The sequence below is a fragment of the Abramis brama genome (genome assembly GCF_963993115.1).
Source record: "Abramis brama genome assembly, chromosome: 4".
Lineage (NCBI taxonomy): Eukaryota > Metazoa > Chordata > Actinopteri > Cypriniformes > Leuciscidae > Abramis > Abramis brama.
Window position 1 is genome coordinate 47,709,213 of NC_139966.1, and position 25,953 is coordinate 47,735,165.

At 38.1% G+C, this 25,953-nt stretch overlaps 1 long non-coding RNA gene across 1 annotated transcript; it reads left to right on the top strand.

Annotated features, from left to right (window-relative positions):
- The first annotated feature begins 1,894 nt into the window (after positions 1-1,894).
- LOC311081075 lies at positions 1,895-23,813 on the top strand. The gene is made up of 3 exons (XR_014605795.1): positions 1,895-2,220; positions 2,718-2,827; positions 23,541-23,813. It is a non-coding gene; the product is annotated as an uncharacterized lncRNA (long non-coding RNA).
- Positions 23,814-25,953: the final 2,140 nt, after the last annotated feature.

Below are 25,953 nucleotides of genomic sequence, written 5' to 3' on the forward strand. Positions count from 1 at the left end.
ATAGTAAGGAAATATGCGATTTCGGATTCAGCCTTGATTTTGTCCATCGGGAATTGACTGGATGGTTGGATCATTGTCGTTCGCTACATTGATTGATTGATCTTTATTATTCCCAAAGGAAATTCATGGCATCCAGTAGCTTATACACAAGACAACACAACACACACTTAACTATAGCAAATATAAAACTTAACAATAATAATAACAGTTCTATATAACATTCAGAAATACCAGAAAAAAATGTGCAATATAAATATGTATATACACTGAAGGGTAATAAGAATTGATAGCTCAAAAATAGAAGAATATATAACCATGTAGGCTACCTAACTCTCGTCGTTGAAAGAGCTTTGAATTTTTCAATCAGATTATAAGGGCACATGAAATTTATTTAAAAAATAATGATATGCACATAAATAATTTATTATAAACATTAAATGAATTGTCAATTTTGAATTTGATGGCGAGTTTAAAAAAACATAATGCTTATTTTAGACTGTTAGCTAAAGGAAAACTTTTCCCTCTCCTCCTTCACCTAAATATTTTCATAGGACCTAGATTACACTAATACTTTAAATGAATCATCCAGGAATGGCTGAACTATTATTAATCATTACAACAAGGCTCAGAGCAAATTTTCTGCAGCTAAGCCTGAAAAGTAGGCTATTCTTGACACAAGTAAATGAACCAGAGGCTATACTCTCCAAGAGAACAGGCTAGCCTAACTGCCCAAGGGGCGATCCCATCCTCACATAGCCAAGCGAGGGATGAGGAGGCATAGGCACTCTTTTGTTTGAGTGAACTGATCCTTTCTAATTCAATGCATAAAAAAACTACAAATATGATTGTATCACTGTGGACGTGCCTGTCTTATCACTGAGGCTAATTATTCGAGACTACTGAAGAACACAACGACCTTCAAGATAAATGCATTCTGCCTTTAGTTTATCATGGCACGCTGATGATGTCCTTTACCGGAAAAAAGCTGATGTAAGGAATGAGAGATAATGTCATTTCAGCTAAGTGCACGGCCAGAACTTGGCAAGAGCTCTTTTAATTTACCACAAATGGATGGGGACTGTTTGTGTGTTGCGATTTGTTTTATATACCTATGTGCAATTAGGTTAAATAAAACACCAACAAAAAACATAGTAGTTGCCAATATCAGTAAAAATCTGCAAAAAAAAAAAAAAAAAGGTAAATAAGGTAAGGTGTCCCATATTGCTGTTATACCCATAAAGGCACTTTTTGCACATGTTTACAAGGATGATGGGGAGGGATACAGCTATTTTACATACTCCAGTAAGGAGCACACTTTTAGCTTTTATAATTCATTAAAAGTATTAATATGACTTTTTATTTTATTTTATTTATGTCATGGGACAGCAAACCTCTTCACCATGAGTAAAATCCTTACAGATGAAAAATAATGAAAAATACCATGACATTTGAATAATAAAATAACTATAATAGGCCTATTGTTAGCCTATTTCATATAATATAATTTCTTACAGAAAATGTAGCCTACAATAAATATTATATAGATACATTTCCTATATGATTTTATTAAATTCATATTTAATAAATAAATAAATAAATAAAAATTATAAGTAGAATTTTCATACAATTATGACTTCTTGGTGGAAGCTGTTATATGGCCTATACTTGATAAATATTTCAAATACTTGTCACCCAGTCAACAAACATTTACAAACAGCTTGCCCCAAACAAACTGAGTTAAATTACTAAGAGAGGGTGTCCCAGTCGGGACGGGCTGCTGCGAATAAGATCCAGCATCAATTCGATAGGAGGTCCCTTTAAGTTTCCATTGAAGGAGGCAGCACTGTGTCACATGATGGACATGATATAATGAAACGACGAACAGAAAAGGCAAGTGAGTGTGTGTGTGTGTGTGTGTGTGTCCATGGCTACAAAATAAGAATGTAATGAAACGCAGTCGTCCAGTAAACGCCCCATTTCCAGAGTTGGAGCTCCTGGAGCTGCAGTATTTCAAACATCACTAGTGATGGTTTAGTAGTGCGGACCGGACTGCACCTGCTGCCACGCATATTATAGCCTAGGCTACGCACTTTTATAGATGCAAGAAGACGCACGAGAGAATTTGCGTTCACGTGAACTTCTTCATATGATGAATGGCACATTTGCCGCAAACTCCTGGCTGCTGAAATGTGTGGATTGTTATGAAGAACAGCTCATAAAGTAAGTGTGTACATTAATTCCTTAGGCTAATGGAAACGTATATGCATGCTCAGGAAAAAGCAACGGGTCTCCCGTTGCTAAGAGGAGGTATTCTGTTGATGTGCCACATCTAATGCTCTTAAACTCTACCATCCCTTGCCAACGTCCGCATTCCGGTCTCTGTTGCGCAGATTGAAATCCAAAGTTGTAGGCGAACTATTATTTTTTTTATCCGAGATTTAATGCTGTAATAGGGATGGCGTCTTGTTTAAAACCTCTAGCCTGAGCACTTCTGTTAAAGAACAACATCGTGCTAGTGCGCAGTTGACGTATGTCAGCAACCGAATATAACCTAGCAATATCTGCGTACATACAGCCGACTTCAGCCTTCAATTTGGACTATTAATTGAATATATTGAGGTGTAAATCCTCCAGAAATCCAAGAGGGATCCAAGAGGGATCATTAGAGATCTATAGCAGAGCCTCGTGCACTTTCAGAAGTTGCGCTGTTATTTCAGGACCATCGTCATCATCATCATCATTAGAGATAAAGCGGAACAGGCGCTTCGGCGATATGAAGCAAAACTTCGCAGAAAAGAGGAGCCGACTCGAAGCCTCTCATGAACACGTAAGACTTTGGGGATTTTTAATTAATTTGAATGTTATTTAATATGTTTACGTATGTATTTGTTATATAGCTATATAGGAGCCTATAGGAATTTACAGGTAATATATTGTTTTGGCAATAACATGGGTTTGCTGCGTCACTATAAAGGAATAAATACACATTACGTTGTGTTGTGCTTCTCACATATAGCGTTAAAATAAGAATAAAACTAATTTATTTGATGTTTAAAAACTATAAGTGAGCGAGGTGATGAACCTATTTCAGAGTGTTCGGTCAGTGCGCAGGTCCAAAACCTCGCGCTTATTTTCTAGATACGTAAAGCGAATTCTAACCATGACGATATCCTCTATAAACGGACGACAGCTGTGTGGATCAATATTTGAAACAATTAGACCTCAGATATCCGACGGAGTATGTTAAGCTATTCATCCGCGATAACGTGCGACGCCACTACCTTGTTGTCGTATTGGAAGGAAAAACAACCCGAGCACTTGACAACAATCTAAGCGTGCGCGCTCACTGTCAAGTCGAGAACGCGCAACATGTAGGTTGAGCCAGAGCCATATCTCTATATGGCTCTGGGTTGAGCCAGCCCGTGGGGTGCGTCGAACAGAGAAGCGCTGCGCAAACGTGCGTGAAATATGTGCTGAATTCGGAATCGCTTACTAGAATAGCCTAACTGTGAATACTCGTACTACCTTAGTAGCCTATGCCAGTATGTGGTTCCGAACTCAGCAATGGTTTTGATTTACTGTTAGTGACGTAAACGGTTTGTCACAAAGTAGGTCGCTAAGCAACCACGACACGCAGGTAAAGGGCGAGGAGGATTGACGTTGACAAGTGACGGTTCCGCAAATTATGATCACTCATTTCAAATTAGCTAATGTACCATAAATAATGGGCCATTTTTTAAAATATCATATTTTTGGGCATAGCTTGCCTGGATTATGTAGCCTAAGGTTTATTACTTAATGAACTTTGGCGATTTATGAAGGATAACTGTAAAAATATTTTTGCTGCCTTAAATACGTTTTAAGTACAGTCAAATTGGGTGTTTAAGTCATTTTAACTTAAATTAAACTGACTTTATAATACCTCTAGAACGGTTTATCTCAATGTCACATGGTCAGTTGGCACAGTATACATTTTGAAATCTACCAACTTTGGTTATGGACACTCATTCTGCTGCCAATCACCTGAGCTGAAAAAGCCATGTGACTAATGACTCTTGAGGAAAATGATGTAATGACAAAGCTGATTGGCTGATGACAGCACAATACACATGCATAGTCCCAAAGCCTTTAATAGTGAGCTGTGACCATCCAAAGGGACCCCCAAAAAAGGAATCGGCCACGGTTAAACATCTACTGCACTTAAATGAAATATTTGCTATTTAAATATGCAAAAGCTCCCCTGACATCTGACATATTTACCTCTGCAAGATTTACCTCTGTGGGTAGCATACAATGAACATATACAGTGATGCCAAAACACCTTAGTCGCATTACCTGTTGTGTGAACAACTGTACAGGCTTCTTTCAGCTGCTTGTTGAAAATGCATATTTGTTTGACCATTTTCTAACTTGAGAAGGTACTTGTACCTACTGACAGGATGGTGATCAGTAGCAGGTGTGAGGAGATATTGTTATGGCAACCATGCATTTCAAACTGATTCGCTGAAAGCATGTATGAAAGCATTGGCATATCATCTTGCATTGGCAATGAAACTGTTTTCCTTTTCTGCAGTGTCATCCAGTTGGGGATACTTAAAGGGTTAGTTCACCCAAAAATGAAAATTACATCATTATTTACTCACCCCCATGTAGTTCCAAACCTGTAAAACTTTTGTCTTTTGGAACACAAATGAAGATATTTTTAATGAAATCTGAGAGATTTCTGTCCCTCCATTGGCAGCTATGCAACTACCAAATTTGACATTTCAAAAAGTTCATAAATAGATTGTAAAACAAATCCATATGAATCGGGCAGTTTAGTTCAAATTTTCTGAAGATGCTCAATCACTTTATATGATGAACAGATTTGTTGGCTTTTATTCACATAAACATTCATCAGTGGCCATAAACAGAAGCTCAACCGTACTTGCTTTGAAGCACGAGAACAAACCTCATTGGTTATTGCTGAAGACATATATAGTGACTTCCATTCCAAAGATTAACGAAAGACTGAGGGTGAGTAATTAATGACAAAATTTGCATTTTTGGGTGAACTTACCCTTCAAGTCAATGAGCTGAAACGAGAACATGTTTACTTTTTTTTTTACCAGGTCATAGCCTGGTCACCTTAGATTTAAGTGATCTCAAACAACACAAATGTTTGTTAATGTTGTAAAGATGAGGGGACAAGTTCACAATGTACAATGTGCAAAGATCACAACTTCCACCGAAACTCCATCTGTGCTTTGCGTGTCCCTTAAGTAGCAGAGTAAGCCAAACGACTGGCTCCGTTCCAACTTATGTTGGCTTGGAAACTTGTTGGCTGTGTGTCAAGTCACTTGACTTGACGTCCCTTGAATTACAAGTCACTTGAGGGATAAGTGACAGAATTTTTAGGGCTTTCCTGATTGTTTTGTACTTTGTAAACATTCCCCGAAAAGGATGGTATTTATGAGACTGGCTTGTCTTTGTGAATGGGAAAAACCGACTCGAGGTCATGTTGTTCTGGGGAGAGTTAAGTGGATCAGTGTGCTGTAAGGAGTTATTTCCACTCTGGGATGAATTAACAAGGCACATTTACTCACCACTGCATGGAGGAAAACAATAAGATTAACATTGCAGTGAAATTGAACCAGGAGCTGCTGACGCATGGGTGAGGTTTGGTGTGGATGTTTGTGTATGCACATTAATGTGTGTTCCTGCTCTGCGAAAACAAACAGACATCATGAAGTGCGTCATCAGCTATGATGTACCAGGCTTATTGATAGCAATGCAGATCACAAGAGCTCCAGAACCTTCTCTAGAAGTTACATTTGGTCTAATTTTTCTATTACCTTACATACCTCATCCAAACGTGTTTGCGAAACTTCCAAGCAAAATCCTCATGCAGTTTCAGCTCAGATAAAATCATTTTTAAGCCCAGACAGCCTGACGTTCAACAGCTTCCTCTTTTGATGAGTCAACTATGGCACACCAGCAAATGCAAACAATTTACTGGAAACCCGAGATTAAATGTACGCTTCTAGAGAACAGCTCAGAAACAACAGCATGTGTGTTTCATTTCCTGATGAAAATGGCACGATTTAAATGCACGCTCGCGGTGTGTTTGTCCAGGTGTTAATGTGTGTTTTATTTGAGGCATCTGCGTATGTCAGGTTGTTACAGTTTAAATTAGCATGTAGTGATGATGTTAAAAGGTGTTCGAGTGCATGATTAGGGGTTTGTTTTGGTGCATATGAGTGTGTGTGATTCATGCTCAGCTGTGAAACCTGCGTTTCCGCTGTGGAGTGTGTGTGGTCATGATGTACTGCTCCCATGTGACTGCGTGTTTACATCCGACGGCGGACGGGAGGGGAAGTGAGCGATGACGCAGGAGCAGCAGTACAGAAGCAGAGACTGCCGCCATTACCCTGAGCAAAAAAACGGACAGAATGAGTGAAGAAAAGGAGACTAACAAGACTTCAGAGAGGATATATGGTAGTAGAGTTGTAGAGGAAGCAAGAGAGTTGAAAAATATGGGACAACAGAGAACCTGTGTTCTGATTGAGAGTCCCTACACAGTGTTCACTGCTCCCTATTCCCTGAGCACAGGATATCTGTTAAAGTGCACTTTACTTGCGTTAAATGCAAGATGCGTTAATTCAGAATACTCTGCAATGTCATCGTTCCACACCAAAAGTAAGACTTTCTTTCATCTTCGACACACAACTGAAGATATTTTAATGAAATCTGAGAGATTTCTGTCCCACAACTACTGCTTTGTTGCTTCAAAAAGTTCATAAAGAGATTGTTAAAAAATTCTGAAGTGACACCATCAATTTATATGATGAACGGATTTAATTTAGGCTTTTATTCACATATAAACATTCATCAACGCATTATGGTATACGTAAGCTCAAGCATGTTTGACGTGCGTGAACCAATGAGGTTCATTCTCGTGTGTTACGCAAACATTTGAGCTTCCGCAAGAATCAATGAGGTTTGGTGCTTGACGCGCAAAGTGGTAGTTGTGTGGACTGAAAAATATAGGGACGGAAATCTGATCATTCCCTTCAGATTGGAATCTTACTTAAGATGGCAGAATATCCTATCCAGTCCACTTGGCAGGGCACTTTTAGTCAAGTGGAAAGCACCTCTTTATTAGCTGGGTCAGGTATTTTTAATTAGAATTGGAGCTAAACTCGGAGAGTCGAATAGTGGACCTCAAAAAGTCAGATTATAAAAGTAGGACCCCTGACATTAGGATACACTGATAACTTGATCTTCAGCCTCCTTGAAAGTGGGTGCTGGAGGTGCGTCAGGAGAAGGGTAGTCTTTCAGAATCCACTTTTCACGATCAAATAATTTCCAATGAATAATAAAAAATAAAAAAATTAAGCTGTTTTACTTGAAAAATACGTTACACAGTGAAAATAAAACGTGTTTTGAAGGCCGTTTCATTTTGACTTTGAAGTTCATCTCTAGCTTGTAGAGGCTATGAGTTTGAGTTGTGGACTCAAAATTGATCACCCAGTAGCCAACAAATCATTCTCTTTCATCATTCCTTGCTGGTTTCAAGCATGTTAATCCGTTCTTGTAACCCACAGCTATTTATGAAATTCAAAGCACTAAATACCCCTTTGTGTTCAAGAAAAACTCTGGTACTTATGGTTTAAAAGCCTTTATTCAAACCTTGGCTTTGTGAGAGATCCTTCCTCTCTTCCCAGGGCTTCTCAGGTTGGCAGGGAGAGTGCGGCGATGGCCGATATTTGTGTCCCGAGTTCCCGGTTCCCAAAGTGTTGAATGGGAGAGGAATGCGCCCGGGCAAGCAAAGCTGGCACGACCCCTGCCCGAGCCCTCCGCTGCCTAATGTGAACTCATATCTCACTCGGGATGCCATTGACAAAGAGCAACTCTCCACGGGCACTGTGTTCCACCCTACTCTAAACCTCATCTATCAAGAGTGAGGTCTGAGTGTGTTTGTGTGTGAGAGAGTTGGATAGTTACTGTGGCTTGGCTTTCAAAGTGACCAGCATAAAGAGGATACATTTTCACAGAGTAATGACACAAGCTCAGCTTGGCAGCGGTCGGCAAAAACGCTTTGATTCCACCGCACCGGAGAGCACAACGCGTTCCTTATGCAGATCCCTTAGCAGAGGAAGCGGTTCGGTCAACGTAACGCAGTAAACTTTCACAGGACATGTAAAACACTACAGGCAAGAAGGCCAAACTAGCGTATTTGCATCACAGTCCACCAAGGACAGCTTCTTTTCTTAATTTAGCCATTTTATCAATGGAAGAAACAATGTGAGCAAGTGATTCCAAGTCAAATGACTTCCTTTAACCATTTAGCCAACATTTTTATTGTATTGCATAATAATGAGTAATTTGCACTGGACTGTTTCTTTTGGACAGAACCGAAATGATTCCGGTAAATTCTGAAAATAATTGTTCAGTTACAGACAGTCCCTTTACAGACTTTCCTTTTTTTCTGGTGGTGAGTGGAGATTATTGTTGTAGAAACTTCCTTGGCGGTACAGTATCGACTTGTTTTCCAACTAATAAAAGGACTCAGGCAGGGTGTTTGTCTAGTTGGAACCAAGGCCTTTTGGGGCCTTTAGTGAAAATCAGGTCAATTCCACTGGGTCATTCCAGCCAGAGGAAAACTACCCTCATTCCATATTTAAAAACCATCCCTTCTCTTTTTCTTCCTCCTCTTTTTGTCATCTGCATGCCCTGATGCAAAGTAAACAAGCCAAAGGACTGAAACCATACAAACAATCCCAATAAAGTCTAGTAAAGTCTAATAAAGTTCCATAGCTAGTATTTTTCCCCTCCAGAAGAGCCTCATTTTAAAAAAGCTAGAGTGTTTCCTTCTCATTGCCTTTAGCACTTGCATTTCTAACTATATCATTGGGACTTCTTTCCATAACCAGTAAAAATGCTTTCAGTCAGGATAAATAGCATAAACTGCTGACTCATGCCATAAGCTAACAACAGAAGATGTAGATAGTTGCATTTCTGAGCAGGTCTGCTGAAATCTGCTTGACCCTGTTGGGAAAGGAAATGTACAAATGAGCAGCTCAGCTAGTTTTTTATTTATTTATTTTTATCACTCAATTTATTTAGTGGTTGTGAGAGTTTATATTAAGATATAGCAAATGTGATTGGATAGAGTCATTTTTGTAGGACTACAATAGGCTTGTATATTCAGTCTAATTTCTGTACATGATTTTTCATTTATAGGGCTAATTGTTTGATACATCGAGTAAATTAAATGTATGTGCATATACAATATCCCATTATGTTGTTTGCATAGATTATGTGTCTTTGATTCCCAATCTGGATATCTAAAACAAATGAAAACAACTCCACTTTGTCTGTACATCTGTTGTTGAATGGTTATGCAACATTTGGTCAAGTGTGATTTTTTTATGATGTGTTAAGAGCTTGCATAATTAAAAAATACACATGAGGATGATGGAATTATTACCCTAAAGGCAGTTCTGTTGAAGGTTGTTGAGTGGTTGAAAGGAAGAGGTAGAGTGCTAAAAGTTTTATGTTTCAGGTCACATTTCACCCCAAAATCAATGGAAAAAAGTATTTAAAGTTATAAAAGTTAAATTATATTTTGCATTATGAATAATATTTTTGTGTTGTGTGACATTGTGCTCATGATAATTAAGCTCATTTTGCTCCCACATTCCTGTGTACAGAGGTGTACTACTTTTGCATTTGTTTATTATTTCTCAATGGAGATTCTTATTATTGTAAAAAATGATTTATAAAGACTGTACAATATAACTTATTAATGTTTCATGAGATTCACCTTTATGCACAATCATCCAATCCATCTAAATGCTGACATCTGGGTCCTTGCATAATATTATATCCCATTTTATACGCCATTCAAGTGCACAAAAGAAGAAAGATAGAGGAACAGAATTGAAAACTGTTCCTCTATCTTTCTTCTTTTGTGCACTTGAATGACGTATAAAATGGGATATAATATTATGCGATAAAAATGGACTTAGCATGGCTGCCATATTTAGCCAGATTACTGATTTCCCCTTATGAATTTCTGAAGAAAAACAGAAAGGAGAACTGAGGTCAGCCAAATGCAGCTCCTTTGCTAATAGCCAGAAGCATTGATAGTCTGAGCTAATCTTACAGGAAAATGACAGATTGTAATCTTGTGAGGTCAATAAAGTATAGTACACTATAACAGTTACTCAGCTCTCAAAGAGATGTCTCAATATACATTTATTTCCCTTTTTCCATTAGCATTGATTTGGCTTGCTTTTGTCAAACAAACCTAATGCTGAATCTCTGATTGTTATCTGCTGTACAAGGGCTTGAATTTTTTTTACCATGTCAGCCTGAAATTGTAACCACAGTCCAGATCGTCTAATATCCACCATAAGGTGGTGAAACATCAGCTAAAAGAAAGAAATCTCAGGGCACCATCGGCCAAAGGGTTGTTCATCATGACCAAGCAGTATCAGAACAGATTCTATTACTCCATTACAGCTGACTCCACCTAGTGGCTACTTTTCCATGCATTCTAAAACACTTAATTGTGACCACTGACCCTAGATCAGGCTTTACATGCTCAGATAAGGATAAGCAGAAACAATTCTAGTCAGGGATCAGTTCTCACCAGCCTAAAGGAAGTTGAATCAGGGCCAACGAAGAGGCCGTAGCCTCTCGTCAAGCTGCTAGGCTTCCAGATTTTTCTTTAGCGTGGGTAGAAGGCCTTTGACACCTCACCAGACATGTAGGCAGATGCTTGGCACACATGCCAGGAAGTGCTCACTATGCCAGTGCCACGTCACTGTACATACATGCGCTTGCATATATGCAAATGCATACATGCACAGTGTGTCAAACATACTCCCACGCGAACACATAACAAATGCAAACATTTCTCTCCACAAACAGTGAGAGCGTACACACAAGCACCCACGCGCCAAACAAGCAAAAGAGGACAGATGCCCACATGCAGACGCTCACAAACATGGCTACACAGAGAAGCCACTATAATGTGGTCTAACTTTTCCTGATAACGGTATCTATTTCTCTTTTGCATCTTTTTTCTATTTAATTATTAGCAGTGCTTGACAAACATCACTATTACTATTGCTTCCATATATTACTATATAGTATAACTTGAATATTAAGTATATTAACGTCCACATCAACAGACAATAGCATTCTGTTTATTATAATGGCGCACTGCAGTATCGTCTGCCACTTTAAATGCTCAAGGTCTTTAAACTCGGGTTGATTCTGATTGGCTGTCAATGTTTTTATTATTCATCAGCTGGAAAAAGAAAACTATCTGAAAGTGATTCCAATGATATTGCCCCTCTGTTTAGTCATTGTTATAGTTGTGCTGTGGACTTCCCTATTCTCATTGAATTATTGTTATAGTGTGCTACAATTTTTGTAAAATAATTTGACTAATTGTGTGTAGTGGATGATAAAATAGGTGAAAATAAGTTCTATCTACGGTCCAACAGAAATATCATAGAGCTCTTTTGACTTGTACCAATAATCAACACCATAGCAACCACCCAAAACACCCTAGCAATGACATAGCAACTTGCTAACAACCAATCAGGGGTGTGTTTCCAAAAAGCATGGTAAAACCTAGATCATAGAAACCATTGGCACCAATTGTCATTATGATCTACTAAATATGCTTTTGGGAAGCTCAGCCTATAGATATATATACATAGATTCCTCATTAGCAGCTGTTTCTATGGGCCACTTTACAGACCAATTCTATACCATCCATCCATAACACCTTGGCAATGGCATCGCAATTTGCAAACAATCAATCAGAATGCATTAGCAACACTTTAGCAACCACCCACAACACCTTAGCATAAATGGCAAACAACCAATCAGGGCTGTTTCTGAAAAGGCACAAATGGTCTTTACAACGGCCAACGATGCTTTTGGGAATTGCAGCCCAGAACATATTAGCAACACCTTAGCAACAACATAACATTTTATCAAACAATCAGAATATATTAGCAACACAATGGTAACCGCCCAAAACACTCAAGCAACGACATCACTTGCTAAGAAGATAAGAACATGTTAGCAACTGCATAGCAACTCCTTGTTGCAATGAGTTTCTGTTATTCTGCTCTTCTCATCCATTACAGTTAATACCTCATGTTGTGGTTTATGTGCATGTGTTCACTGTTTAAATGCAGGAAGTTATTTTTAAGTGAGCTCTGGTGTTGACACGGTCCGGTGACTCTTTCGCTCTCTTTGCAGCTGCCGCCTCAGGCAAACACACCAAGGAAGTGATGGATAAAGAAACAGTTGAACTGGGATAGCTTGGTTTTGATAACATGTACGGATTGGTTAGTACAGAGATCATGTGACAGTTTCCAGCTGATAAGCAAACGTCTCAGCCTATAGGCTTTTCTGTCTCTGTTCTGCAGGACATGCGGGTGTATATGTACATTATGTAACCTTCTGTCTCATAGCTTTAGCATCACACACTATGGAGGTTGTTTTTCTGAAGGCAGTGCAGTTCAAGGACTTCAGTCACTCCAGATAAAGTGAGTTTTCAGAATAAAAATGTAAATCAGATTGTGCTGGAATGCTCCTGAAATGTGTGCGTAATGTCATCTCAACATTTGGTTTTACTATGGAGTGTCCACTAGAGGGTCGTAGTGCACTGATGCATGATATAGCAATGGCTGTTAAAGGGGAGGTGTGTAGAATGTTGTTTATCTCTGTCAGCTGTTTATTGGCTGCTGGGATTGTGGTCTGACCATGTGACCTCACATTGTTATATCATTTACTAAAATTAGCTCTTGAACAAACACACACACCACTTTTAAATCCATTCGTACTCACTAACAAACATAAACAAGCCTTGTTCAAGATACAATAATTTTTTTGAGATGCGCTTGAGCCAAACCCACAGCCTTCATTATGCTTTTATTGGTGTATTCATAGATTTATGCAAATGAATACACAGATACACATTGTCGTCGCGTGAATTTCATGCTCACCAACACAACACTCACTATAAACACGCACAATCACTCATTCGCTGAAAAGATGACAATTTGTGCAGACGCTGTAATATACAAGGCAGTCACACTCGCAAGTACACGGACACCTTGGCACACAGCACACAAATCTGGCACATTGCATACAGCACAACACAACACATGAATTTGTTCCCTGTTTCTCAGGCCCACTCCCCCCATGGAAGAACGTATATGCTCTCTTCGATGAAGTGTGTGCACATGTACTCAATGTCTCCAACAGTTTGGGGTCTTTTAGAATATATATATATATATATAAATATATCAAATAAATTTCAATATATGTGTGTGCACGCAATTTATTTGATTAATAAATTAAGTATATATTTTTAAATGTGTGCCATTTTATTAGTGCTCTGTCAAAAGTAGTTAAATTATAACTATATATAAAAAAACTTATAATAATTTTTATTAATCATTAATATTAAATTGACAATCTTTGCTTAAATGTATTATTTTTATTTTATTTTAGAACAGTTAAAGGGGCTGTGTGTAGTTTTTCTACTAAAATGAATCCTTTTTTTATTGCCTGTGTGTGAAGGGGTTGTAATCTCACATTAAAATGATCCACTTGGCGGGTTTTGCTATAACCTCTGAAAGCAAGTATTCCTATTTCTATGTGAAGGCTCCGAGTCGGATTTACCGCGAAATCCAGTGACGTGACTGAGACCTGCATGCGCGCTCCCGAGCCTCTCGCCTCGTCTACTGACTTTGCACTCAACAGCGACGACACTGCAACTTATGACATGGAGTCTGCTAACACTAAAAAACGACCTGCTCCCAGCACAACACAGACTCCAACACAAACTCCACATAATGATAAAAAACAAAAAAAAGTTTTATCTGCTGAAGCTCGTCAGGCCAAACGTGAATCGGATCAACTTCGGACGAAAACACGGATCAACATCGGCAGGGCTTTTGAATCATGGAGAAACCTCCGCTTTGTATTGGTTGCAATCTGAAACATCACTGCTAGAGGCCGCTGAAAACTACATATAGCCCCTTTAATGATTGGAGAAGTCAGATTTAAACTTATCACCCACTTAAGTGCCATAACTCAGCATGTCAGAACATGTACACTGCACTGCATAACAGGGCCGTGCACAGACATTTTAAGGGGCAGTGGCCTAAACCAAAAAAGGGGCACTATTTTGTTTTTTGGGGGGGGGGGGGGGGGGGGGGGGGGGGGGGTGTGCACTAGTGTGCCAAAATTTAGTTACTTTTATTAGATCTGATCAAGAGTACAATAATTTGATTAGACAAGCAGCTAATTCTAAGAACGTGGATATGTTGTACACAGGGCTGGACTGGGGCAAAAAAATAAAATAAATCGGCCCTGGCATTTTGGCCCAGACTGGCCCACTATATGATCCAATGCCCACTATATGATCCAATGCCCACTATATGATAAGCTGCACTGGCATAGCAATACCAGTGTTTCTCACAGGATTTTTGGTAAAACTGTGGTGGGACCTCTGTCCTTCTAGGGGGGGTTGGGGGCATGCCCCCCCTGTAAGAAAATTTTGTGCATTTTAATGTTAAATTCATCAATCTGGTGCACTTTGAGAGTTCAAAATTAAAAGCTCCAACCCATATTCAGTGTGCAAATTAAACAAAGAAAAATTCAAACCTATTTTAGTGGTAAAACATAATAATAGTTATAATATTAATCCAATGACAGTAATAGCCATATTTTGTAAAACAATAAAGGAAACTTTCATAATTAGTTTTGTACCAATTTCTATACTTGAAAGAGATAAGCACATGATATTTTATTTTGACGCAAACTGCTTCAAGCTTTTATTTTGGCGGAAAACATGGTTTACAAACGCCTCTCATTAGATTTCTAGTGAATTGCGGTAATCGTCAACTATGCAGATGTGCTAAATAATCTGTAACTGGGTTATGGGTTCCTACACTCATGACATAGCCTAAGTGTTTTGAAAGTAGTTCTGCTTTAATACCGCAGGCTCTACACTCTCTCGTCTCTCTCCTGATCCTCCTCACTATCATCATCTGCCACTGGAGCTGTGAAGGTCAGAAAATATACACTACCATTCAAAAGTTTGGGGTCAGTAAGATTTTTAATGTTTTTAAAAGAAGTATCTTCTGCTCACCAAGGCTGCATTTATTTGATTAAAAATGCAAACAAAAACAGTAATATTCTGAAATATTATTCCAATTTAAAACAGCTGTTTTCTATGTGAATATACAGTAATGCTGTTCTTTTGAACTTTCTATTTATCAAAGAATTTTGAAAAAAAAAATGTACACAACTGTTTTCAACATTGATAATAATAATGATTTTTTCTTGAGCATCAAATCATCATATTAGAGTGATTTCTGAAGGATCATGTGACACTGAAGACTGGAGTAATGATGCTGAACATTCAGCTTTGATCACAGGAATAAATTACAATTTAAAATATATTAAAATAGAAAACAGTCATTTTAAATTGTCATAATATTTCACAATATTACTGTTTGTTTTTTATCAAATAATGCAGCCTTGGTGAGCAGAAGATAGGCTACTTCTTTTAAAAACATTAAAAAATCTTACTGACCCCAAACTTTTGAACGGTAGTGTCTATTTTGACACATTTTACAGTGTCTGCTTCAAGGGCCTGTTTCCATTTTTTCAAGCTGTTTTTCTGCACATTCCTTCCGTTTCTTCTCCATCTCGCTGACTATTTTGACAGATACACACTGACACTGCTGCACTCTCGCTCACTCGTTTAAAGATGTGATTGGCCCAGCCCAGTGTCAATCAAGAAAATAACCAATGGGCCGCTGATCTACGTGTTTCATGGGCTGGTCTGTCAGAAAAAAAAAAAAAAAAAACCTAACGCTGACTTTTTCTGACCAATGCATTACACTGGCACAAACCCGGCACCGCCAATTAAGCAAAACAAAACAAAACAAAATGAATGGGCCGCCGATGTACAAATTTTATAGGCCGTTAAAAAGAAAAAGAAAAAATAATAAGCCTAATAATTTTTATGAGTATGAGATGTATCGGCCCATGAGTATGAGATGTGTTGGCCCAAAAAGCACGTCGGCCCACCGGGAAAGTGCGCGGTATGCCCGATGGCCAGTCCAGCCCTGGTTGATATAAATCAAAGAAAGAGCCAGAAGCCAGAAGACCAAGAGCAAAACATTACCGACATAAATACAACAAAAACAAATTACTAATTTCGCAGATTCAACCACTGTCTTGCATAGCCTACCTGTTAATGCGACAGCTTTCGTGAACTGTCGTATACTGTGAGTGATGCTGCGGAGCGAGCGGGAAAACCTGGAGCGGATTAGCGGAATCAGCGGAATGCTTTGAGCGGAGCGGTGGGGATGGGGAAGAGGGGCACCTCAGTCGATGAGGGCATAGGGGCAGTGGCTCTAGCCACCGGGCCACCCCCCTGTGCACGGCCCTGCTGCATAAGCACCACTAGTTTCCAACCACCTATTTTTATGCACATTTTGGGATATCGCATAAAAAAAACCCGCTGGACGGAAACGCCAAAATGTGCATAAATTCTAAAAATGCTCACCAAAAATGTATGCGCTCAACGTAGTCGGATAAAAAAAAATTATCCCGTAAGAAAACATGCGCATAAACTACGATGGAAACACATTTACTGAATAGATTCCACGATGTGCATCAAAAAAGACATGTGACTTTGCGATGGGACAGGACTGCATAACTGGACCAACCAACGAGCGGACCGATTTCGTAGCACAGCATCTGAAATATATAATATATTATACGAACATAGCTAGTGGCTTCTCAGCAACTACCATTTTTCTTAGTGATATTTATCGGCCGTATATCAGGAAGGACTGGATGAAAACGGTGCCTTATTCGCAAATGTTTTATGCTATATTCCAATTTTGCGCAGAAGTTAAATTCGCAACTTTGGATGGAAACAGCTACTGACTCTGACTTAATTTATTTTGAACCAAATGTATGTACAATTATGCATTCATGAGTCAGTTTTACCCAAAAAGATTCAGAGAGCATTCAAGCTACAATATTTTATTAGCTTGTATTTTCTCTGCAAATTGAACTGATGACCTTGCCGTTGCTAGCACCGTGAGCATCAGCTGATTGTATTATGAGCAAAAGTCTATTAGTCATCAGCAATCATCCAGCATCAGTTTTCTCATATTTTTTACTTATCTAAACAATTTTCATTCAAGAAAGTGTATGTAATTGTGTTCATTATCAATAGACAACCATGTGGGTGTGTAGGGAACTAAATATCGTTTCATGTGGTTGCAATAATTCATTCCCAACCTCTCTGCCCTGGCACTGTTCTGGTTTATACAATTCTTTCCTTATCGCTTGAATTCTCTGCCAATAAAACACTCGCACATACACGCTCTGATAATCATTCTGATACCATTGCTGTCAGATACACTCACACATTTCCTACTTCCTTGAAAAGACTCGTCCATATCTCTAGGTCACTTTGAACACTGAGGTTTAAAAAAAAAAAAAGTCATTATGAAAGTCCTTAGTCATGCTGACTACAAGTAGCTCAGCCCTGTTCTATATTTCATCACTCTGACAGTGTATCTTCAGGCAAGCTTTAAATCGAATTTGAATGCTGTTTTGTGATTTGCCAAACTTGATGTCATTTTGACATGATTTGCTAAAAGGATTGTATTTGTGTGGCTGCACTTTAATCAGATGAGTCAGTGAATGCTTTCTTTGCCTCAAGAACTGGAGTTCTTTGTGGTTGGCTAAAATTGAGTGATGTAGCAAGTCACCTCTGATTGGCTGATCAGGAGTGCTGGGGGTCATTTGAGTTAGTCTGAACAAGGCCATCTCCACAGTGTAGCATCTCCATAGCAACCCCATGGAGGTCAGTGTCTGGGAAGGCATGCATGAGTCATTTTTAATAAAACATCCTTTATTGTGTATTCTTGTAATCACTAAGCAATTGTAAATATGGTTAGTAATGGAAAGGGAGAGGGGAATAAACAAAAAGAAGTGGAAGAAAGCTGTGGACAAGGACTGATCTAAAAGTAAAAACCAAAAGCATGACCAAGCATTTAACATGTTGTTACATAGAGTTAATTTTGAGTTCTTGACCTTTGGCTGGACAGCTTCTTTTTTTCAGATCTGGAGGAAACACAAATGATAAAGATACAAAGCTGTCATAAGACAAAAGTACTGTGTTAGAAAAGCTATTCTGAAACCTTTGGTGTATTATGTCTGAATGAATCATAGTTATGTGTTAGGAACATTAATTTCTGAATCCGTCAGGTGCTTAGAAACTTTTAGGGGTTCTATCATGGGATCATTTAATGAATTTAGTTTTAACTAATTTTGTTTTAATTCACTTTTAATTTTATTGAAAGTTTGTGAATTGAACAGCTTGTAAACATACTTTATCCCTAGAAAAAAAATGTAAATAAGCAGTTAAATATGTAAGTATTATGTGATGATTTAAGACATGTATCCATTTGTAGAACTAAAATTGAGTCAAGAACTCCATTGAACTTTTTTTCTAAGAGTGTAAACTGTATGAAGATTTCTTTGTGATAGACTAATCAATCTAAAGTAGTTAAACTACAGTGGAGCTAGTTAAGTACAGTTCAAGTTACTAACAAAAAGTAGCTTACGACATTGAAACTACTTAAGGAGGCACTTTTTTCTGGTAAAAACCAATGAGGATCTCAGTTAAATTACATACAAATAACACAATTACTGAAACTAAAATTAAAAAAAAAAAAAAATGAAATATTAATAAAAACTGTAATAGTATGTAAATGATTCTTAAATAACAGCACTAAATACAACTAATACCTTTATAAAAACCTTTACAAATCTAATCTAAATATTTATTTTGCTACAAATGATGCGCAGGGGATTTTGTGAACACTATTCATATGAATCAGCGAATCTACTTTTTGAAATATACTGTCAGAACAAATTGATTTGCTAAAACAAACCTTCTAAACTAATCTAAATCGAACCACCGAAATGGCTTCTCAACACTTCGAGCGAGAGAGAGAGAGAGAGAGAGAGAGAGAGAGAGAGAGAGAGAGAGAGAGAGAGAGAGAGAGAGAGAGAGAGAGAGAGAGGAACATTTCAGAAGAGTGTTTGATCACTTGCTCTGCTTGTAAGAATGTTTACAATATGTATCTGGTTATTATGTTATGTGATCTAAAAACTTCGTTCGTTTTTGGAAAAGCTGCACAATAAAGAAACAGCTTCACAAAAAACTACCGAAAAACATCCATGGCTTCTTTTAGTAATGCTATGCTAGACCACAGATGAGCTGCACTTCTGACTTTCCCACAGAGATCAGAGCGTGTCTCGTTTCACGTATAATGCGCAAATATCAGCAATGGCACGTCTGTTAGCTGGTTTCGCAATGGATAACATAATTTGCTCAGCTGTTTTTCATCACAATGGCCTCTGGCTTCTGAAGATGCAGCGATGCGCCTCTGTTTCTCTGCAATCCTCCATACGCTGCTGTACATTAGCTGCGTATGGAAATAAATGAGTCGTGACAGCGGATGAGGGAAGTGACCGCGTAATGTGACTCGCAGCCGGTCAACACTCTTTTTCCATATACAGTACAGTTATTCTCTAATCTTCTGTTACTTTCTCTCATTCTCTCTTTATCTTTATGTTATTCTATTGAACTAAGAGTCACTGTCCTTCCTGAAATCAAAACGGCTTGATGGTTTAATTAACTGGCTGGGGATTTCCTAAAGCTAGATTCAATTATAAATCATTAACTCAAGCCTCTAAACACTGTACAGCAGAGCTCATTAATTTTTTTGTCGTGGATGATAGCAGACACACTTCTGGACCGTGCTACAGTTTTTCAGTTTAGGGGCCGTTTCTATTTTAGAAGCCGTAACCGTTTCCGGAGTTTGATCAGGTCTGTTTGCATGATCAAAATAGGCAATTTTTCTGTTTTTATTTTCTCCATAATATATCTCTGATAAACACTGAGGGAATGGGTCGTCATGGAGATGAAGTGAACAAGTAAAGATCCAATGATCAGCATTGGTGTGTGTGTGTGTGTATATATGTGTGTGTGTTGCCAAAGTCAGAAATAATGCACCATAAAAGGTAAAGTACAGATGATTTTAGAGACTAACCCTGCTCTCATTCCAAGTGAGCTGACAGTATTCAATAAATGCATTCTGCCGTTAACTGCACTTTGTGGAGACTCAATCAGAAACTGGCCCAGTCATCAAATTCAAACCAAGACATCAACTGTCGCATCAACCGTCGCTTTGTGTGACATTGTGGTTACATAAAAAAAAAACCTGCTGACCAGTTTTTGCCATTTGAAAGAGTTTAACAAGATGTATTAACGTTTACTAAGGTTCATACTTAGTGTTTAGAATAAATCCCACAGTCATGAATGATACCTCAAATCATGTGGTTTTCTGAGGAAATGTTTGCTATTACATTTAAAAGCAATCAGATCTATGTTTATTGCCTGGCGAAATATAAAACTGGCGAAAAAATCCCATAGACTTACTTTGAAAGAGGGACACAAGTCATATCTTGAGACAACAATATCTTGTGGGTGGGAGTTTTTAGTTCGAGGACATAACCAACCACCCTAAAGACACGGTTACCTTGCTATGTCCTAGCAACCGCTAAGCAATGACACAAAAACACATTGGCAACACCACATAGCAACACCCTAGAAACCACCCACAACACTCTAACCCTAGGTGGGTTTTTTTATAGGCTCACATATTTTTCAGAAAATATTTTGGATTGAGAGAATGAGTAAGTTGACACACACATAGACAAAAACAGATCTTGATTAACAGAGTATGACTGTGAATAGAAATGTCCCCCTTATTCATATAGAACCCAGTTTAGCTTGTTTAGGGTTAATTAATGTGTGTGAAGTGTGGGCTGTGAGAGTTGAGTGTTCAGGGTTTTTACAAACCCAGTCATATCTCAAAATAATGTACTGAAATGTGAAAAGTGGTCGCTCATGTTTAGAAGTGTGTTGCTGATAAAGTTGTGGGTGTAGTTTTTGTAAATGGTCCGTTTACTTATGCCCAGTGGGATGTACAAAATCTGTGTTTATTTGAACATTAGAGTAGTGTTGCATAGAGATAAAGACAGTGGGAGAGAGATATGAAGAGATAAAGATAAGAAAAAGTAATTTGAATAACATCATATATTTATCTTATAAGATATATACTGTATGGCAATATTTTTTTTAGAAAGAAATTAGTATCCGTTAAATAGATCAAAAGTGGTAAATGATGACAAATATACAAATATAAATTGATTTAAAGTATCAAATAAATTGTTCTTTTGAATTTTCTGTGTGATGCTGTCAATAGAGCTTAACATATTAAACCTGGTTTATTACTTTAACACTTTGAAGAAAAGTAAATTGTTATTCTAACCGGAAACAGTTGTGTTGTCAAGATAATAATGCTGAATCTGGGCATCAAAACTTCCTAAAACCTTTCAGAGCACAATTCAGTGTCCTACCCAGTGCTCGAATTGAATCAAGTCTTATGGGGGGGTCCCCACCATAAAATAAATTTCCCTATTTATTAAAAACTGTTGATAAACTATAATAATAATAATAAATATGCTGAATTTTCAGCATCATTACTCCAGTCTTTAGTGTCACATGATGATCTGATGATCAACAAACATTTATGATTATTATCAATGTTGGTTCATATTTGTGTGTAAACCGTCATACATTTTATTTTTCAGGATTCTTTGATAAATAGAAAGTTCAAAAGATCAGCATTTATTTGAAATAGAATCTTTTGTAACATTATAAATGTCTTTACTGTCATTTTTGATCAATTTAATGCAACCTTACTGAAAAAAAGTAGTAATTTCCCAACATTTTTTTTATAAATTCTTACTAACCACAAGCTTTTGAATGGTAGTGTATAATGCTACAAAAGTTTCTATTTCAGATGAATTTAGTTTAGTCAAAGTCAAAAAATCATAAATGTTTGTTGAGCATCAAATCATCATATTAGAATGATTTCTGAAGGATCATGTGATGAAGACTGGAGTAATGATGGTGAAAATTCAGCTTTAATCACAGAAATAAATTATATTTTATTGTATTATTATTTTAAATTGTAATAATAATAATTCATAATATTACTGTTTTTACTGTATTTTGGATCAAATCAAAGACAGAGCGTATTTAGGCCACGCCTAAACATTATAAAACATTATAAAAATGTATTTCTGGGTTTTTTAGCTTGTTTGCTGTACACCTTGTCACACAGCAGCTTTTAGGCATTTTTCTGTCTTTTGTTATAACTTATAAGTCATAAATGACAAGGAGGCAGCCTCTCGCAATGCAAAGTCAATGGAGACGGTTGGATTGTCTCAAATCCCCCCGTTGCGCTCTGTCTCTATCAAGCAGTCCTGTCTACGATGTCATGCGCACAGGGCTCTTTAGGTGTGGGGCGGGGCGGGGCGTTTACATTTTAAAGAGACATGGCAATTAGCCTATAAACAAACTTAATATAAATTATTGTAAATAATTAATTTACAAAATTTACTGTTTCCATTGCATGCATTTAATCAGATTTGTCAGTATTATTTTTAATAAAATAAAAATATCTGAAGGACCCCCCTAAATCTATTTTTTACTTCTTATGGGGGGTCCCTAATACCTTATGGGATGGATCAATTCGAACACTGGTCCTACCCTTCTCAAAACTTGTTTTTTCTCTACGGTTGTGGTTGTGGTTGTGGTTGTTGTTGTTGTTGTTGTTGTGTTTAAACATGAGATTGAATTGCATCAGCCCTACTCAAATTGGCCAATATGAATGAGAATCAAATTACTCCCTAAACTCTCATGCATCACATCCGATTCTCTCACGGGCACGCACACATACAAGTCTCAACATACAGACTAGATCAAGTTGATTGCTCCTGCTGTAAGTTCGGCAGGTAAACTTTAGCCTGAGCTGTTTACTACCGGCTCCATCTCTACTTTTCTGATAGTGTGGGATTCACTATCAGGTCACCGTTGTGTGTGTATGTGTGTATCCAGATGTGAACTGCTGTGCGCTTTGCCTGGTTGTGCAACCAACATGAATCATTGGGCAACATGGTCATAAAAATAGTTATTCAAAGAAGCACTACACAAGACACTGATCTTTGGGAGACCACATGAGAGGTTGCACAGCTGTACCTGTGAGTGTGAGAGTGTGAGTGTTAGAGAGTGTGTGTGAGAGTGAGAGTGTGTGTGTGAGAGTGTGAGTGTGAGTGTGTGTGTGTGTGTGTGTGTGTGTGTGTGTGTGTGTGTGTGTGTGTGTGTGTGTGTGTGTGTGTGTGTGTGTGTGTGTGTGTGTGTGTGTGTCAGTTTCAGGAGTAGATGCTGTGCAACTGAAACAGAGAATGAAAAGACGAGAGAGAGTGATGTGAGAGCTCATTTGAAGAAGGGAAATGGCAGTGAACACTTGTCTGTTCTGTTTTTTTTCTCTCTCTCTTTCTAGCACCTGATCGTCAACGTGGCTGGATGGATAGAGGGAGAAAGAGAGAGACAGACAGACAGACAGAGAGGAGAGAGAGCCGGAGGTGAGTACACATCGTCCTCACACATTGTTTTGGTCTGTTTCCACCCACTTTTGGCTTGTACTGGAGTGTTTATATTTCTGGAACATTCGCACTCACATGGGCTGACGCTCCTGACTTCCTTTAGGGAATTTATCCTTTGACATAACTGATTTGTGGTACTTAAAATAGATTGATTGTAGTGATTTTGTTTCAAAAAAAAAAAAAAAAAAACTGAGGCTTGTGACAGATGTTTAGTTTTGCTAATATTTTCGTATTATGTAAAATGGGATTCTCTGACAAAATGTCCCTTGACTTCTGAGTTTGTGAAAGACAACATGGCCTTTGCATTCCTAGTTATGTCATATGTCAAAGTTGTCATGTTAACATTTTTCTACAAAATTACAACTCCAACAGCTTGGATGTAATATTTCATATTTATGAGAGCTCTTTAATATCTCAGTAGTTTCTCCTGCAATCTTAAAAATAAAGGTTTTAAAAGGGGGGTTTTCGCAGCAGTGTCATAGAAGAACGTTTTTGGTTTCCCTAAAGAACTTTCAGTGAACATTTTTTAAAAGAATGTTTTTTTCTTAGTGTGAAGAACATTTTATAAACTATAAAGAACCTTTTGTAGCATAATTGAATAGTCTTTCAAACTATGAAAGAGCACTACAAAAGTTTGTAGTGGAGTCAATAAGTTCACCACAACGTGTGTGTGTGTGGTTAGGATAACACGCAGTCAGAACTGCAAAGGAAGGGCTGTGACAATACTATTGAAATGAATCTGTCACAGTATGTTGGCTCCAGTATGACTGAGCGACGTGATTGGCTGAATGACGTGTCCATCAAACATATTTTGTGCGTTGGTTGGATGGTGCGTCCCTGGCTGAATGCCAGACCTCCTGCGGGGATTTTGCCGCTTTCTTAGGAAAGCAATGTGCTGTCTGGGGTTTCCGGGGGACCGAGGCCTCACTACAGTTGTGTGAAAGAAACATTTTTGAATCTCTACCTCGCTGCACTCGTGACATCTGAAAGTGTCCTGTGCTCAAAGCCAGATCAAAGTTTGTGACGCATTTAGTCAGAGTGTGATTTTTTTTAGCACTCGACTGAAGGTTTTGAATTGAGTTTTGAAAGGTAAATGAACACTTTGAGTTGCAAAGAGGAGGTGCACAGAAATGGTTCAGAATTATGTCTGCAAACAAGGTGAAGACAAACTTGAAGAGTGGAGAGTGATTATGGCTTGTGAATATGGATATAAAGATTGCGCACATAAGTTGTGTTACAGACATGAGTGATACCACAAGTCATACATCACAGTACGCAGAGTTTGTTATGTGCAGTTACTTTTCGAAGTATCACAACATTATATGTCTGTGTATATATATATATATATATATATATATATATATATAAAACATAGAGGGGATGGCCTTTTGCCTAGGCAGTTTAGAAATCACCTAGAACAACTTTACACATAACAAAGTTTTTGACAAACTACAGCACTTTTCTTAAAGGGACAGTTCACCCAAAAATTAAATTCTGTCATTATTTATGACGTGACTTTACTTCATGTCATTTTAAACCTCTGAATTTTCAACATTTTGGGTGAACTGTTCCTGTAAGAACATGTAAAAACCTAGTTTTGATGTGTTTATAAGGGAAAGAAGCAGAAAATAATAGAAATAGGGAAAGCCACAAGGATAAAAGACAAGAAAGTGAGGAGCAGCAGCAGAGAAACCTGGAGTCCTATTGAGGCAGGGGCGAAGGTGACGCCAAAAAAGAACATTCTTTGGCCGGCTGATGGTTGTTGTAAAAAGACACTCAAGAACACAATGTTCAGCTCTCTGTTTGCCAAGAGGCACCGCAATGATAAACAAGAATCACGTGTGTCCAGAAAATTTCACAGTGATCCCCTGAAAACGTGAACAAAACTATTTCTCTGTTTAAATAAAAGCTGAATCAATTTCCTGTTTCACCCTATTATTTTGTGACTGATTCATTCTGTTTTTGCTTTATGACAGCAATTACCAGGCCGTGGACTGTCATGCAGTATAAGCCTGTACTGTTTCCTAGGCTGACCAGCACTATTTCTCCTTAATCTACAGTGTCAATCATCATGGTCAGTTAAACTTAGTATGGTCTCAGTCCCAGACTAAAATGCATGTTTGAGCCATCGCAACTGAAAGCAACTTGTCATGACCGCAGTGTGTGTGTGTGTGTGTGTGTGTGTGTGTGTGTGTGTGTGTGTGTGTGTGTGTGTGTGTGTGTGTGAGACTGCTGAACACTGGGTCGCAGGAAGAAGGATCTGAAGTGCCGGTGTTTCGGCAATAAAAACCCGCCGAACTGATCCGAAAC